The following is a 19387-nucleotide window of genomic DNA, read 5'->3' on the forward strand; positions in this document are numbered from 1 at the left end:
TGAGTGTCGGGTTACCGTAAACTTGGGATCGTTTGATTGGTCAATGGTGGTTGGTTGCAACTTCAGATGTTATAAATGGAATTAAATGTGTTTGTTCTCTCTCTTATCCTGTATCCAGTCTGTGGAGGAAGGTTGTATGATCAATTAGGATTTACTAGGTTTCTGGGCCTCTGGCCTAATCTAGCAAGCTGCTAGTGAGGGTATGGGTATGTAAACATTATATTAGGTAGCATTGTTTAAAGTGGCTAGTGATATATTTTACATCCTTTCCCCTCAATTCCCATTATTGAAGTGGCTGGAGTTGAGTCAGTGTCAGTGTGTTGGCAGCAGCCACTCAATGTTAGTGGTTGCTGTTTAACAGTCTGATGGCCTTGAGATAGAAGCAGTTTTTCAGTCTCTCGGTCCCAGCTTTGAGGCACCTGTACTGACATCACCTTCTGGATGATAGCGGGGTGAACAGGCTGGTGGTTGATGTCTTGATATTTTTGGCCTTCCTGTGACATTGGGTGCTGTAGGTGTCCTGGAGGGCAGCCAGTGTGCCCCCGGTGATGCGTTGGGCAGACCGCACCACCCATCTCGAGAGCCCTGCGGTCGCGAGTGATGCAGTTGCCGTACCAGGTCGGTGATACAGTCCGAGAGGATGCTTTCAAATGTGCATCTGTAAAAGTTTGTGAGGGTCTTAGGGGCCAAGACAAATTTCTTCAGCCTCCTGAGGTTAAAGAAGCGCTGTTGCTCCTTCTTCACCACACTGTCTGTGTGGGTGGACCATTTCAGATTGTCAGTGATGGGTACTCCGAGAAAATTGAAGCTTTTCACTTTCTCCTCTGCTGTCTCATGAGTCCACAATCAGCTCCTTCATTTTGTTGACGTTGAGGGGTTATTTTCCTGGACCCACTCCGCCAGGGCCCTCACCTCCTCCCTGTAGGCTGTCTCGTCATTGTTAGTAATCAGGCCTACTCCTATTGTGTCGTCTGCAAACTTGATGATTGAGTTGGAGGAGTGCGTGGCCACGCAGTCCTTTGTGAACAGGGAGTACAGGAGGGGGCTGAGCACACACACTTGTGTGTTGAGGATTAGCGTAGTGGAGGTGTTGTTTCCTACCTTCAACACCTGGGGATGGCCCGTCAGGAAGTCCAGGACCCAGTTGACAGGGTGGGGTTCAGACCCATGGACCGAGCTTGATGATGAGCTTGGAGGGTACTATGGTGTTGAAGGCTGAGCTATAGTCAATGAACAGCATTCTTACATAGGTATTAGTCTTGTCCAGATGGGAGAGGACAGTGTGCAGTGCGATGGCGATTGCATCGACTGTGGATCTTTTGGGGCGGAATGCAAATTTAACGGGATTGCAGCCCAAAGAGTTTAACACAGTGCCACCGATGCAGCCCGCTCTCAAGGACTGTGGGCTCTCGTTCTCTGTGGCCGACGTGAGTAAGACATTTAACCTTTCCGGTGCAGGCGTTCCGCTAGCAAACCACCTTGACAACATCCGATGAAATTGCACAGCGCGAAATTCAAATGACACAAATATTAAAAAGAATATAAAAAAATAAAATAATAATAATTAAATTAAAATTAAATAAATTAAAAATAAAATAGAAATATTTAACATTCATGAAAATACAGTAGTCATACATCAAAATAAAGCTTAACTTCTTTTTAATCCAGACGCTGTGTCAGATTTTTAAAAAGGCTTTACGGCAAAAGCACACCATGCGATTATCTGAGGACAGCACCCCGCATACAAAAGCATGAAAAACTGTTTTTCAACCAGGCAGGTGCACCACGAAAGTCAGAAATAGTGATATAATCAAAGCCTTACCTTTGAAGATCTTCTTCTGTTGGCACACCAAAAGGTCCCAGCTACATCACAAATGATCCCTTTGTTCGATAAAGTCCTTCTTTATAACCCCAAAAACTCCACTTGTTTCCCTCCTTCAAAATGCATACAAAATTAATCCCAAAACGATAACAATAAACTTCTCGAAACAAGTCAAACAACGTTTATAATCAAACCTCAGCTATCCCAATACGTAAATAAACAATAAAATTGAAGGCGGAGAATCGATATTGTCTTTACAGGAGATAAACAACAAAGAACGCGCTTTCATTCACGCGCATGAAAACACTACAGCCAAAATGGGAGCCACTTAGAAAAACTAATAATTCTAGCTAATTTTTCCAAAAACAAGCCTGAAACTCGTTCTAAAGACTGTTGACATCTAGTGGAAATCCTAGATGCCCTAGCCCTTGTTGGATGGTTTGTCCTCTGGGTTTCGCCTGCCCTATCAGTTCTGTTATACTCACAGACATTATGTTAACAGTTTTAGAAACGTTAGCGTGTTTTCTATCCAAATCTACCAATTATATGCATATCCTAGCTTCTGGGCCTGAGTAACAGGCAGTTTACTTTGGGAACGCTTTTCATCCGGACGTCAAAATACTGCCCCCTATCCCAAAGAGGTTTAAAGCGTGTTAACACTCGCAAGGCTGCCGACCCAAACGGCATCCCTAGCTGCTTCCTCAGAGCATGTGCAGACCAGCTGGCTGGAGTGTTTACGGACATATTCAATCTCTCCCTATCACAGTCTGCTGTCCCATCTTGCTTCAAGATGTCCAACATTGTTCCTGTACCCAACAACGCAAAGGTAACTGAACTAAATGACTATCACCCACTTCTGTCATCATGAAGCACTTTGAGAGGCTAGTTAAGAAGCCTTCCTATTCTCCACTCATTGCCTGTATTAACTGCACCTGTTTGAACTCGTTACCTGTATAAAAGACACCTGTCCACACACTCAATCAAACAGACTCCAACCTCTCCACAATGGCCAAGACCAGAGAGGGTGTAAGGACATCAGGGATAAAATTGTAGACCTGCACAAGGCTGGGATGGGCTACAGGAGAATGGGCAAGCAGCTTGGTGAGAAGGCAACAATTGTTGACGCAATTATTAGAAAATGGAAGAAGTTCAAGATGATGGTCAATCACCCTCGGTCTGGGGCTCCATGCAAGATCTCACCTCGTGGGGCATCAATGATCATGAGGAAGGCGAGGGATCAGCCCAGAACTACACGGCAGGACATGGTCAATGACCTGAAGAGAGCTGGGACCACAGTCTCAAAGAAAACCATTAGTAACACACTACGCCATCATGGATTAAAATCCTGAAGCGCATGCAAGGTCCCCCTGCACAAGCCAGCGCATGTCCAGGCCCGTCTGAAGTTTGCCAATGGCCATCTGGATGATCCAGAGGAGGAATGGGAGATGGTCATGTGGTCTGATGAGACACAAATAGAGCTTTTTGGTCTAAACTCCACTCACCGTGTTTGGAGGAAGAAGAAGGATGAGTACAACCCCAACAACACCATCCCAACCATGAAGCATGGAGGTGGAAACATCATTCTTTGGGGATGCTTTTCTGCAAAGGGGACAGGATGACTGCACCATGTTGAGGGGAGGATGGATGGGGCCATGTATCGCGAGATCTTGGCCAACAGCCTCCTTCCCTCAGTCAGAGCGTTGAAGATGGGTCGTGGCTGGGCCTTCCAGCATGACAATGACCTGAAACACACAGCCAGGGCAACTAAGGAGTGGCTCCGTAAGAAGCATCTCAAGGTCCTGGAGTGGCCTAGCCAGTCTCCAGACCTGAACCCAATAGAAAATCTTTGGAGGGAGCTGAAAGTCCGTATTGCCCAGCGACAGCCCCGAAACCTGAAGGATCTGGAGAAGGTCTGTATGGAGGAGTGGGCCAAAATCTCTGCTGCAGTGTGTGCAAACCTGGTCAAGAACTACAGGAAACGTATGATCTCTGTAATTGCAACCAAAGGTTTCTGTACCAAATATTACGTTCTGCTTTTCTGATGTATCAAATACTTATGTCATACAATAAAATTCAAATTAATTACTTAAAAATCATACAATGTGATTTTCTGGATTTTTGTTTTAGATTCCGTCTCTCGCAGTTGAAGTGTACCTATGATAAAAAATTACTGACCTCTACATGCTTTGTAAGTAGGAAAACCGGCAAAATCGGCAGTGTATCAAATACTTGTTCTCCCCACTGTATATGTCAATGATATTCTCAGAGGCAACCTGGAACATATCTCAGTCCGTGTGATCAAAACAATTTTTGAAGCATAGATTTCGATTGGTCAGACCAGCCTTGAATAGAATTTAGCACGGGTACTTCTTGTTTGAGTTTCTGCCTATTGGAAGGGAGGAGCAGGATGGAGTCATGATCTGATTTGCCAAAGGGTGGGCGGTGGAGGGCCTTGTTGCCATCCCGTAAGGGGGCGTAACAATGGTCGAGAGTTCCTGATGCTTGAGTTCTACAGGCATCCCTAATTTGCTTTGTTATAATCCCCAGCTACAATAAATATGGCCACAGGATATGTGGTTTCCAGTTTGCACAAAGTCCAGTGTAGATCCTTGAGGGCCGTCATGGTATCGGCTTGAGGGAGAATATACATGAATGTGACAAAACCAAATAAAATGATCTTGGGAGGTAATACGGTCGACATTTGATTGTGAGGTATTCTAGGTCGGGTGAACAAAAGGGCTTTAGTTATTGTACATTATCACAATCACACCATGAGTAGTTAATCATGAAACAAACACCACCACTTTTCTTCTTCCCGGAGAGTTCTTTATTTCTGTCTGCGCAATGTACTGAGAACCCAGCTGGCTTTATGGATGGGGAAAGTATATCCAGAGAGAGCCATGATTCCTTGAAACAGAGTATGTTAAGGTCCCTGATGTCCCTCTGGAAGGAGATCCTTGGATTGCTCTTCTCCACCGCCGGCATCTTGGAATATCCTTCGGGATAAGTTCAGTTGCCCTGGGGCGTACGAACAAAGGAGCCAATTCGGGAAGGTCGTATTTTTGGTCGTAATGCTGGTAAGTTACCGCCGCTCAGACATCCAAAGGTTATTTCGGACTGTATATAATAACACAAAAAAGTTCTGGGTCGGGTGATTGTGGAGGCCAGGTCAACTGAGGCAGCACTCCATCACTCTACTTCTTGGTCAAATAGCCCATACACAGCCTGGAGGTGAGTTTTGGGTCATTTTCCTGTTGACAAACAAAGGATAGTCTCACTAAGCGCAAACCAGATGGGATGGCGTATCGTTGCAAATGCTGTGGTAGCCATGCTGGTTAAGTGTGCCTTAAATTATTAATAATTCAATGACATTGTCAACAGCAAAGCACCATCACACCTCCTCCTCTATGGTGGGAAGTACACATGCGGAGATCATCCATTCACCTACTCTGTGTCTCACAAAGACACAGCGGTTGGAACCAAAAATCTCACATTTGGACTCATCAGTCCAAAGGACAGATTTCCACTGGTCTAATGTCCATTGCTTGTGTTTCTTGGCCCAAGCAAGTCTCTTCTTATTATTGGTGTACTTTAGTAGTGGTTTCTTTGCAGCACTTCGACCATGAAGGCCTGATTCACACAGTCTCCTCTGAACAGTTGATGTTGAGATGTGTCTGTTACTTGAACTATGTGAAGCATTTATTTGGGCTGCAATCTGAGGTGCAGTTACCTCTAATGAACGTATCATGAACATAATGATGGATTGTCGTTTCTCTTTGCTTATTTGAGCTGTTCTTGCCATAATATGGTCTTGGTCTACCAAATAGGGCTATCTTCTATATACCACCCCTACCTTGTCACAACACAACTGTTTGGTTCAAATGCATTAAGAAGGACATAAATTTCACAAATTAACTTTTAACATGGCACACCTGTTAATTGAAATGCATTCCTGGTAACCCCCTCATGAAGCTGGTTGAGAGAATGCCAAGAGTGTGTTATCATCATGGCAAAGGGTGGCTACTTTGAAGAATCTAAAATATATTTTACACTTTTTTGGTTACCTCATGATTCCATATGTGCTATTTCATAGTTTTGATGTCTTCACTATTATTCTACAATGTAGAAAATAGTGAAAATAAAGAAAAACCCTTGAGTGAGTGTCCAAACTTTTAACTGGTACTGTATATGTAATCCACTTTAAATACACATATCAGATATTACACTACAGTTGTGTTTATAATGCTACCTCATCAGCTTAGCAGATATCCACATCAGAGATCGTCCGATTAATCGTAATGGCCGATTAATTAGGGCCGATTTCCAGTTTTCATAACAATTGGAAATCGGTATTTTTGTACACCGATTTGGCCGAATTTCTTTTGTTTTTTAAAACCTTTATTTAACTCGGCAAGTCAGTTAAGAACACATTCTTATTTTCAAAGACGGCCTAGGAACGGTGGGTTAACTGCCTTGTTCAGGGGCAGAATGACAGATTTTTACCTTGTCAGCTCGGGGATCCAATCTTGCAACCTTATGGTTAACTAGTCCAACGCTCCAACGCACCTGCCTTACATTGCACTCGACGAGGAGCCTGCCTGTTACGCGAATGCAGTAATAAGCCAAGGTACGTTGCTAGCTAGCATTAAACTTATCTTACAAAAAACAATCAATCAATCATAATCACTCGTTAACTACACATGGTTGATGATAATACTAGTTTATCTAGCTTGTCCTGCATTTCATATAATCGATGCGGTGCGCATTCCCGAAAAAGGACTGTCGTTGCTCCAATGTGTACCTAACCATAAACATCAATGCCTTTCTTCAAATCAATACACAAGTGTACATTTTAAACCTTCTTACTGGTTGGTAGTTGATCAAATACTTATGTCATTCAATAAAATGCAAATTAATTACTTAATAATAATACAATGTGATTTTCTGGATTTTTGTTTTAGATTCCATCTCTCATAGTTGAAGTGTACATATGATAAAAATTACAGACCTCTACATGCTTTGTAAGTAGGAAAACCTGCAAAATCGGCAGTGTATCAAATGCTTGCTCTCCCCACTGTACTTCCTTTCCAGTGGTTTGATGTTAGTTGAAGCTGAGAGAGAGTTGCCTGTTTCTCTTCTTCTCTATAGTGTAGTACAGTATAGTGATTTAGGGCAATTAGGCTAATGTAAACATTCTTCAGCTTGTCACCAAGGCTAAACACTGAGTGTACAAAACATTAGGAACACCTGTTGTTTCCATGACATGTGTAGACTGACCAGGTGAATCCAGGTGAAAGCTATGATCTCATGTTGGTGTCACCTGTTAAATCCACTTCAATCAGTGTAGATCAGTGGTCACCAACCCTTTTTGAGTCAAGTCTACTTTCACTGTCAAAAAGCAAGCGTGGATCTACTAAGAATATGTTTTTAAAAACATGAAAACATGACTTAAAAAGTATAACCATAACCTAATAAAAACAGTTCTGTAGGAATTAGGTTTGTGCAGTATATTGGCTATATGTCGTGCCTGCCAATATTGTTCTTCTCAGACCATATAATATTGTATTTCAAAACTTAACCTTTGTAGCACTTGCAAAGCACAGCTGAGCATGAATTGAAATAATTAGCTTTTTTATTTTACTAGACTGATGGAACATACATCTCATTGTCATGGTGCTTTCAAGACAACTGTGCATTTCTTTGGGGGTAAAATCACACACAAGAACACACACACACACACCCCTCCCCGCCCCCACACACAGTTACCTCAGCTTGGTCTCCTAGCAACCCACAGTGAGTGGTTCCACCTTGGGAGCGGTGCTCTTTTCACCTCCTCCATCAGGTGTTCTGTTCACTCACCAGGAAACAGGGAATGACCACCCACTGACCCTGAACCCCCCCCTCCTCCCCAAAACCACACACGGTGACCTTTGACCCTTTACCTGGTCATCCCAAGAAAGTTGTTAACAACCTGCAGCATAGCTGTTTCTTTCAAGCCTCTCTTCTAGATCTGCCCTTTTCTCTCTCTCTTGCATTTCTTTGCCATAAGGATAAGTGATATTCCAAAGGCCACCCACCAAAAACGTATTGTTTTGTGACCCAGAAAATGAAACTGCTACATTTCAGCAACATTATGTAGATAATGTTATGAACATGAATACTGTGTGATAAAAAAAGTAGCATATAATTTATTTAATCTTTAATCAAAGTTATGATATTCAGCATCTAAATCACAGCTCATCTTGGGTAAGGTTTATTATTTATTATCACTATAATTTTTTAATTGAATGTTTAAAACGTACAATGTCCTTGCAGTAAAGCCGCTCAACACGCTCATCTAACAGACTCCCATCCAGAGCGACACACAGAAGACACCAGTGTCAACTCATACACCCTGTACCATGGAATTGGTACATCAAAAATCTCTTCCCAACTATTTTGCAATCTGTATGGCACAGCTGTCAACATCCTGGTCCTCAAATGAAACTGGTATACTTTCCTATTTATGTTATTTTTATTCCTCCGCCAGTTTTGATCCTTTATATTGGGCAGACAGACCAGTTCCCTACCTCCTCCCACTGCCACCTGCCTCCTCCATTTTTGGGGTAATGCTGTAATCAATTGTTTGTACTCTTGGATTGAGCAGACCTTCCCAAACAATTCTGATAACTCCATGAAAGACATTACGCTACCATTCCAATTTAAAGTATCATTTAAAAACAAAATACCCTTTTCAAACATCTTTCCCATAAATACAGGTATTTTATCAACCAGCACATTTGAGTTCAGCCATATAATGTGTTCTTTCAATTCAGAGGAATGAAAATAAATAGTAAATTGTAAATTGTATCCAGCTCTACAATGCTTGTTTGAAAAAGTATAATTTTCAATTAATCGAAAATGAGACATGGCAATCTGCACAAAGGCAAAAAGGCCATTTTTAAACAAGGGATGAGTTTTTCTTAGTTATCTACATGAGAACCATTTAGGGTTCAAATAAAACTTTTGAGTAAGTGAAGTTTTTAGAGAGAGGTTTTAGTGCTTTTATATTTAATAATCTCAACCCACCCAATTCATATTCATTATAAAGATAGGCACGCTTTATTTTGCCTGGTTTAACGTCCCAGATAAAGCAAAATATGTTTTGCTCATACGATTTGAAAAAGGAATCATCAGGAGGAGGCAGCATCATAATGTAACGGTTTTCGTAGGTGGAAGAAGGTGCGGACCAAAGCGCAGCGTGGTACGTGTTCATGATTTTAATAATGGAACACTGAAATACAAAACAACAACGTGAATAAACTAAAAAAAACGAAACAGTCCTGTAAGGTGCAGAAAACACAAAACAGAAAATTAAACACCCACAACCAAAATGGGGAAAACAGGCTACCTAAATATGATTCTCATTCAGAGACAATGAACAACACCTGCCTCTGATTGAGAACCATACTAAGCCAAACACATAGAAAAAATAACATAGACTACCCACCCCACCCCAACTCACACACCAACCTAAAACAAAGACATAACAAAGGAACTAAGGTCAGAATGTGACAAATAAGTAAATGAGTCAACTGAGATATGACTAAGGAGTTAATCAAGGCAATTTTTTCCATAAATAGACAGGTATTTACCTCTCCATGGTTGCAGGATCTTGTCTATTTTTCCAAGTTTTCTATTGAAATTCATTGTGGAGAGCACATTTATATATTTTGTGTATTTTTTTGAATACCAAGTATGTCTACTTCACCGTCAGCCGTTATGTAGGTAAACTGCAGGGTAATGTAAAAGTTGTATTTTTTAAAGATCCAATATGTAATATTGTACACTTATCATAATTAGGTTTTAGTCCAGAGGTCCATCTTCAATGAGACATTGCAGGGATCTAGCTTATATAAAACTTGAGACATTGCCATACATGGACACCTTTTTTTTAAGCATTGAATTTCTAATCCTCCAATGTTGTTATTTGATCAGATTTTAATAGATAGCATTTTAATGGCCTTAACTAATAGATATGGTGACAGCGGACACCCTGTCTAACTCCTCTTGACATTTCAAAACTCTCTGAGAAGTAGCCTCTATTTACTCTTTTACACCTAAGGGTTGTTATACATTAAAATTACACAAAGGCCTTTTCAAAATCCATAATAAATATCAGGCCTGGGTTCTTAGATTTTTCATGATGTTCTATTATTTCTAGTAGTTGTCGTATATTATCTCGAATGTAATGTCCATGTAAAAAAAACCTGTCTAATCAGGATGAACAATACCTGGTAAAACCATTTTAATTCTGAGTACTATGCATTTCACTAGTATTTTTGCATCACAACATTGAAGCGTAAGAGGCCTCCAGATAGACTGGATCATTGTTATTTTTCCCATTTTAATCTTTTCTTTTCATTGGCCAGTCTAAGATATGGCATTTTCTTTTGAACTCTGCTTAGAAGGCCAGCATCCCGGAGTCGCCTCTTCACTGTTGAAATCTCAACAACAACAAATTCTCAAATTTGGACTCATCCTACCAACTCCACACACAGAGACGCATACAAAGCTCTCCCTCACAATCTATTTGGAAAATCTGACCATAATTCTATCCTCCTGATTCCTGTTTACAAGCAAAAACTGAAGTGGAAGTACCAGTGACTCACTCAATACAGAAGTGGTCAGATAATGCAGATGAAACACTAGAGGACTGTTTTGCTAGAACTGGAATATGTTTCGGGATTCATCCAATGGCATTGAGGAGTATGCCACCTCAGTCACCAGCTTCATCAACAAATGTATTGATGCCGTCGTCCCAAGAGAGACCATGCGTACAAATCCAAACCAGAAGCCATGGATTACAGGCAACATCCGCACCAAGCTAAAGGCTAGAGCTACTGCTTTCAAGGAGTGGGACACTAATCCGGATGCTTATAAGAAATCCGCTATGCCCTCTGATGAACCATCAAACAGGCAATGCGTCAATACAGGACTAAGACTGAATCCTACGACGACGACGGCTCTGATGCTCGGATGTGGCAGGGCTTGAAAACTATTACGAACTACAAAGGGAAGCCCAGCAACGAGCTGCCCAGTGACACGAGCCTATGTTACAAGCTAAATGCCTTTTTTGATTGCTTCGAGGCAAGCAACACTGAAGCATGCATGAGAGCACCAGCTGTTCCAAACGACTTTAAACAGGTCAACACAAACAAATTACCAGGACATTTTCAACCTCTCCCTGATCGAGTCTTTGTTTCAAACAGACCACCATAGCCCCTGTGCACAAGAAAGCGAAGGTAAGCTGACTACTTCCCCGTAGCACTCACGTTGGTAGCCATGAAGTTCTTTGAACGGCTGGTCATGTCTCACATCAACACCATCATGCCGGAAACCCTAAATCCACCCCAATTCGCATACCACCCAAACAGATACACAGATGAGGCCATTTCAATCGCACTCCACACTGGCCTTTCCCACCTGAACAAAAGAATGTGAGAATGCTGTTCATTGACTAAAGCTCAGCATTCAACACCATAGTGCCCACAAAGCTCATCACTGAGCTAAGCACCCTGGGACTAAACTCCTCCCTCTGCAACTGGATCCTGGACTTCCTGACGGGCCACCCCCAGGTGGTAAGGGTAAGCAACAACACATCTGCCATGCTGATCCCCAACACGTGTGAGTTATCTGGCCCAAATATATTGGGGCAACCGGGAGATCCATGAGGCGACGTACAATTGGGCAAACTTCGTCTGGGTTAGGGGAGGTTTTTTTTAGACCGGGATGTCCTTGTCCCATCATGTTGTAGCAACTCCTGTGGCTGGCTAAGCGAATGCACGCTGACACGGTCGCCAGATGTACGGTATTTCCTCTGACACACTGGTGCTGCTGGCTCCGGGTTAAGCGCATTGTGTCAAGAAGCAGTGCGGCTTGGCGGGGTTGTGTTTCGGGGGAAGCATGGCTCCCAACCTTCGCCTCTACCGAGTGTGAGTTTCATTGGTGTGACGAAAAGGGGGTAGAAAACATGGTGGTTGGGTATAATATGCATGTAAAAATGTTGGAAACATTTATTTACATTTACATCGGGCCGCTTCTGGGGGATTCTGGTAAAATTCCGGCAAAGTCGGGTGAATTCCGGTAGACAGAAATGGCCCAATGTACTTGGGACGATTCTGGGGAGTCATTCATTTTGATTTCGGCCGAGTTCGACACCCGATTCCATGCCGATTCAATCAGTTCCTGCCCCCCAGAAGAGGTACGCTTCAGGGCCGATTCCTCATTGCTAGCTGGGTATATACTAGGCGGTGTCAGAGGAAAGCGCCCAAAAATTGTGAAAGACTCCAGGTACCCAAATCATAGATTTTTCTCTCTGATACATGGCAAGCAGTACCGGAGCGTCAAGTCCGAAAGGCTCCTTAACAGCGTCTACCCTCAAGCCATAAGATTGCTGAACAATTAATAAATTGGCCACCTGGACTATTTACATTGGGATTGGTTAAAATGTGGATGTGAGACCAAAGGGTAGCTGAAGATAGAAACATTTGAAAATCTGATGTTGTTTAAAAGTTACAAATTCAATATATTTTGTACAGGGTTTGTTTATGTTGAAATATGGTTACCATGATGACATAATCGTATGGTTGACATTTCACCCTCAAAACAACAATTTACTTCGATTACTTTTTTCAAATCCAATACATTTTCCACACAGATTTTCCACATAGATCACAATACGTTGACAAATTATGTTGAAACAACGTTGATTCAACTAGTTTGTGTCCGGTGGGTTTTTGGTGGGTGGCCCTTGGACTATGTAGGCTGATCTTCCTTTGAGATTTCACTCCTTTGCTTGTTAGTGGAGAGATTGAGAACTGTCGTGGTAAAGTGAAATGAGCAGAGGAAATCATATGAAGCCTCAGGGGTTTATTTATGCTCATCATTTGTAAAGGGATTGAGTTGATAATTAAATCCAATAGTAGTCAAATTCTGGTCGTTAGTCCAGTCGTTTTTTCACACAGATTGAGTTAGGGGAGTGATTTACTGTGTGTGTGCGTGTGTGTGTGTGTGTGTGTGTGTGTGTGTGTGTAGTGGACTCTTTTCTGCTTGGCGGCCTGTGCTTGAGTGAATCTCCTCAGCTGCCTTGTGTGATCTGGTGATCGATGCAGGTCCTCTGGAGGTGCCTTTCACACACACTCCCCTGCTCTCTAGACTACACCATGTCTGTCTCCACTGAAGGTTACACACACACACACACACACACACACACACACACACACACACACACACACACACACACACACACACACACACACACACACACACACACACACACACACACACACACACACACACACACACACACACACACTCCACTGAACTGTGCATACAGTGCATTGGCAGCCAGGCATTTTGAGGTACCTACCCTTTTATAATGCAGTTAGAAGAGGTTGTGTCCCCGACTAATGTTAAACCCTGACAACCAGCCTCCCAATTCAAACAAAAGGCATCCCTAAGGTCTTCACACACAAAGAATGCAGGGAGCAATACCAGATAGCTCACCTTTAGTGCTTAATTTGTAAATCGGGAGGTGCCGGAACAAAATGTGAGCTTGAGAGGGGGTTACTTGGGGGGCTCTGAGGTACAGAAACACATGTACAGGTACACAGGTACAGAAACACATGAAAAAACAATTACGTTATAAAGTATTTCCTGGATATCATCGCAAGTGTTTAGTGGCATAGAGCAATAGAGTAGAAGTGTTTAGTGGCATAGAGCAATAGAGTAGAAGTGTTTAGTGGCATAGAGCAATAGAGTAGAAGTGTTTAGTGGCATAGAGCAATAGAGTAGAAGTGTTTAGTGGCATAGAGCAATAGAGTAGATGTGTTTAGTGGCATAGAGCAATAGAGTAGATGTGTTTAGTGGCATAGAGCAATAGAGTAGATGTGTTTAGTGGCATAGAGCAATAGAGTAGATGTGTTTAGTGGCATAGAGCAATAGAGTAGATGTGTTTAGTGGCATAGAGCAATAGTGTAGATGTCTTTAGTGGCATAGAGCAATAGAGTAGATGTGTTTAGTGGCATAGAGCAATAGAGTAGATGTGTTTAGTGGCATAGAGCAATAGAGTAGATGTGCTTAGTGGCATAGAGCAATAGAGTAGAAGTGTTTAATGGCATAGAGCAATAGAGTAGATGTGTTTAATGGCATAGAGCAATAGAGTAGATGTGTTTAGTGGCATAGAGCAATAGAGTAGATGTGTTTAGTGGCATAGAGCAATAGAGTATATGTGTTTAGTGGCATAGAGCAATAGAGTAGATGTGTTTAGTGGCAATAGAGCAATCGTGTAGAAGTGTTTAGTGGCATAGAGCAATAGAGTAGAAGAGGTTAGTGGCATAGAGCAATAGAGTAGATGTGTTTAGTGGCATAGAGCAATAGAGTAGATGTGCTTAGTGGCATAGAGCAATAGAGTAGATGTGCTTAGTGGCATAGAGCAATAGAGTAGATGTGTTTAGTGGCATAGAGCAATAGAGTAGAAGTGTTTAATGGCATAGAGCAATAGAGTAGATGTGTTTAATGGCATAGAGCAATAGAGTAGAAATGTTTAGTGGCATAGAGCAATAGAGTAGATGTGTTTAGTGGCATAGAGCAATAGAGTAGATGTGCTTAGTGGCATAGAGCAATAGAGTAGATGTGCTTAGTGGCATAGAGCAATAGAGTAGATGTGTTTAGTGGCATAGAGCAATAGAGTAGAAGTGTTTAATGGCATAGAGCAATAGAGTAGATGTGTTTAATGGCATAGAGCAATAGAGTAGATGTGTTTAGTGGCATAGAGCAATAGAGTATATGTGTTTAGTGGCATAGAGCAATAGAGTAGATGTGTTTAGTGGCAATAGAGCAATAGAGTAGATGTGTTTAGTAGCATAGAGCAATAGAGTAGAAGTATTTAGTGGCATAGAGCAATAGAGTAGATGTGTTTAGTGGCATAGAGCAATAGAGTAGATGTATTTAGTGGCATAGAGCAATAGAGTAGATGTGTTTAGTGGCATAGAGCAATAGAGTAGATGTGTTTAGTGGCATAGAGCAATATAGTAGATGTGTTTAGTGGCATAGAGCAATAGAGTAGATGTGTTTAGTGGCATAGAGCAATAGAGTAGAAGTGTTTAGTGGCATAGAGCAATAGAGTAGATGTGTTTAATGGCATAGAGCAATAGAGTAGATGTGTTTAGTGGCATAGAGCAATAGAGTATATGTGTTTAGTGGCATAGAGCAATAGAGTAGATGTGTTTAGTGGCAATAGAGCAATAGAGTAGATGTGTTTAGTAGCATAGAGCAATAGAGTAGAAGTATTTAGTGGCATAGAGCAATAGAGTAGATGTGTTTAGTGGCATAGAGCAATAGAGTAGATGTATTTAGTGGCATAGAGCAATAGAGTAGATGTGTTTAGTGGCATAGAGCAATAGAGTAGATGTGTTTAGTGGCATAGAGCAATATAGTAGATGTGTTTAGTGGCATAGAGCAATAGAGTAGATGTGTTTAGTGGCATAGAGCAATAGAGTAGATGTGTTTAGTGGCATAGAGCAATAGAGTAGATGTGTTTAGTGGCATAGAGCAATAGAGTAGATGTGTTTATTAGCATAGAGCAATAGAGTAGATGTGTTTAGTGGCATAGAGCAATAGAGTAGATGTGTTTAGTGGCATAGAGCAATAGAGTATATGTGTTTAGTGGCATAGAGCAATAGAGTAGATGTGTTTAGTGGCAATAGAGCAATCGTGTAGAAGTGTTTAGTAGCATAGAGCAATAGAGTAGAAGTATTTAGTGGCATAGAGCAATAGAGTAGATGTGTTTAGTGGCATAGAGCAATAGAGTAGATGTATTTAGTGGCATAGAGCAATAGAGTAGATGTGTTTAGTGGCATAGAGCAATAGAGTAGATGTGTTTAGTGGCATAGAGCAATATAGTAGATGTGTTTAGTGGCATAGAGCAATAGAGTAGATGTGTTTAGTAGCATAGAGAAATAGAGTAGAAGTATTTAGTGGCATAGAGCAATAGAGTAGATGTGTTTAGTGGCATAGAGCAATAGAGTAGATGTGTTTAGTGGCATAGAGCAATAGAGTAGATGTGTTTATTAGCATAGAGCAATAGAGTAGATGTGTTTAGTGGCATAGAGCAATAGAGTAGATGTGTTTAGTGGCATAGAGCAATAGAGTATATGTGTTTAGTGGCATAGAGCAATAGAGTAGATGTGTTTAGTGGCAATAGAGCAATCGTGTAGAAGTGTTTAGTGGCATAGAGCAATAGAGTAGAAGAGGTTAGTGGCATAGAGCAATAGAGTAGATGTGTTTAGTGGCATAGAGCAATAGAGTAGATGTGCTTAGTGGCATAGAGCGATAGAGTAGATGTGCTTAGTGGCATAGAGCAATAGAGTAGATGTGTTTAGTGGCATGGAGCAATAGAAGTAGAAGTGTTTAATGGCATAGAGCAATAGAGTAGATGTGTTTAATGGCATAGAGCAATAGAGTAGAAATGTTTAGTGGCATAGAGCAATAGAGTAGATGTGTTTAGTGGCATAGAGCAATAGAGTAGATGTGCTTAGTGGCATAGAGCAATAGAGTAGATGTGCTTAGTGGCATAGAGCAATAGAGTAGATGTGTTTAGTGGCATAGAGCAATAGAGTAGATGTGTTTAGTGGCATAGAGCAATATAGTAGATGTGTTTAGTGGCATAGAGCAATAGAGTAGATGTGTTTAGTGGCATAGAGCAATAGAGTAGAAGTGTTTAGTGGCATAGAGCAATAGAGTAGATGTGTTTAATGGCATAGAGCAATAGAGTAGATGTGTTTAATGGCATAGAGCAATAGAGTAGATGTGTTTAGTGGCATAGAGCAATAGAGTATATGTGTTTAGTGGCATAGAGCAATAGAGCAGATGTGTTTAGTGGCAATAGAGCAATAGAGTAGATGTGTTTAGTAGCATAGAGCAATAGAGTAGAAGTATTTAGTGGCATAGAGCAATAGAGTAGATGTGTTTAGTGGCATAGAGCAATAGAGTAGATGTATTTAGTGGCATAGAGCAATAGAGTAGATGTATTTAGTGGCATAGAGCAATATAGTAGATGTGTTTAGTGGCATAGAGCAATAGAGTAGATGTGTTTAGTGGCATAGAGCAATAGAGTAGATGTGTTTAGTTGCATAGAGCAATAGAGTAGATGTGTTTAGTGGCATAGAGCAATAGAGTAGATGTGTTTAGTGGCATAGAGCAATATAGTAGATGTGTTTAGTGGCATAAAGCAATAGAGTAGATGTGTTTAGTGGCATAGAGCAATAGAGTAGAAGTGTTTAGTGGCATAGAGCAATAGAGTAGATGTGTTTAATGGCATAGAGCAATAGAGTAGATGTGTTTAATGGCATAGAGCAATAGAGTAGATGTGTTTAGTGGCATAGAGCAATAGAGTATATGTGTTTAGTGGCATAGAGCAATAGAGCAGATGTGTTTAGTGGCAATAGAGCAATAGAGTAGATGTGTTTAGTAGCATAGAGCAATAGAGTAGAAGTATTTAGTGGCATAGAGCAATAGAGTAGATGTGTTTAGTGGCATAGAGCAATAGAGTAGATGTATTTAGTGGCATAGAGCAATAGAGTAGATGTATTTAGTGGCATAGAGCAATATAGTAGATGTGTTTAGTGGCATAGAGCAATAGAGTAGATGTGTTTAGTGGCATAGAGCAATAGAGTAGATGTGTTTAGTTGCATAGAGCAATAGAGTAGATGTGTTTAGTGGCATAGAGCAATATAGTAGATGTGTTTAGTGGCATAGAGCAATAGAGTAGATGTGTTTAGTGGCATAGAGCAATAGAGTAGAAGTGTTTAGTGGCATAGAGCAATAGAGTAGATGTGTTTAATGGCATAGAGCAATAGAGTAGATGTGTTTAGTGGCATAGAGCAATAGAGTATATGTGTTTAGTGGCATAGAGCAATAGAGTAGATGTGTTTAGTGGCAATAGAGCAATAGAGTAGATGTGTTTAGTAGCATAGAGCAATAGAGTAGAAGTATTTAGTGGCATAGAGCAATAGAGTAGATGTGTTTAGTGGCATAGAGCAATAGAGTAGATGTATTTAGTGGCATAGAGCAATAGAGTAGATGTGTTTAGTGGCATAGAGCAATAGAGTAGATGTGTTTAGTGGCATAGAGCAATATAGTAGATGTGTTTAGTGGCATAGAGCAATAGAGTAGATGTGTTTAGTGGCATAGAGCAATAGAGTAGATGTGTTTAGTGGCATAGAGCAATAGAGTAGATGTGTTTAGTGGCATAGAGCAATAGAGTAGATGTGTTTATTAGCATAGAGCAATAGAGTAGATGTGTTTAGTGGCATAGAGCAATAGAGTAGATGTGTTTAGTGGCATAGAGCAATAGAGTATATGTGTTTAGTGGCATAGAGCAATAGAGTAGATGTGTTTAGTGGCAATAGAGCAATCGTGTAGAAGTGTTTAGTAGCATAGAGCAATAGAGTAGAAGTATTTAGTGGCATAGAGCAATAGAGTAGATGTGTTTAGTGGCATAGAGCAATAGAGTAGATGTATTTAGTGGCATAGAGCAATAGAGTAGATGTGTTTAGTGGCATAGAGCAATAGAGTAGATGTGTTTAGTGGCATAGAGCAATATAGTAGATGTGTTTAGTGGCATAGAGCAATAGAGTAGATGTGTTTAGTAGCATAGAGAAATAGAGTAGAAGTATTTAGTGGCATAGAGCAATAGAGTAGATGTGTTTAGTGGCATAGAGCAATAGAGTAGATGTGTTTAGTGGCATAGAGCAATAGAGTAGATGTGTTTATTAGCATAGAGCAATAGAGTAGATGTGTTTAGTGGCATAGAGCAATAGAGTAGATGTGTTTAGTGGCATAGAGCAATAGAGTATATGTGTTTAGTGGCATAGAGCAATAGAGTAGATGTGTTTAGTGGCAATAGAGCAATCGTGTAGAAGTGTTTAGTGGCATAGAGCAATAGAGTAGAAGAGGTTAGTGGCATAGAGCAATAGAGTAGATGTGTTTAGTGGCATAGAGCAATAGAGTAGATGTGCTTAGTGGCATAGAGCGATAGAGTAGATGTGCTTAGTGGCATAGAGCAATAGAGTAGATGTGTTTAGTGGCATGGAGCAATAGAAGTAGAAGTGTTTAATGGCATAGAGCAATAGAGTAGATGTGTTTAATGGCATAGAGCAATAGAGTAGAAATGTTTAGTGGCATAGAGCAATAGAGTAGATGTGTTTAGTGGCATAGAGCAATAGAGTAGATGTGTTTATTAGCATAGAGCAATAGAGTAGATGTGTTTAGTGGCATAGAGCAATATAGTAGATGTGTTTAGTGGCATAGAGCAATAGAGTAGATGTGTTTAGTGGCATAGAGCAATAGAGTAGAAGTGTTTAGTGGCATAGAGCAATAGAGTAGATGTGTTTAATGGCATAGAGCAATAGAGTAGATGTGTTTAATGGCATAGAGCAATAGAGTAGATGTGTTTAGTGGCATAGAGCAATAGAGTATATGTGTTTAGTGGCATAGAGCAATAGAGCAGATGTGTTTAGTGGC

Source organism: Oncorhynchus masou, chromosome 8, assembly GCF_036934945.1.
Source record: "Oncorhynchus masou masou isolate Uvic2021 chromosome 8, UVic_Omas_1.1, whole genome shotgun sequence".
Classification (NCBI taxonomy): Eukaryota; Metazoa; Chordata; class Actinopteri; order Salmoniformes; family Salmonidae; genus Oncorhynchus; species Oncorhynchus masou.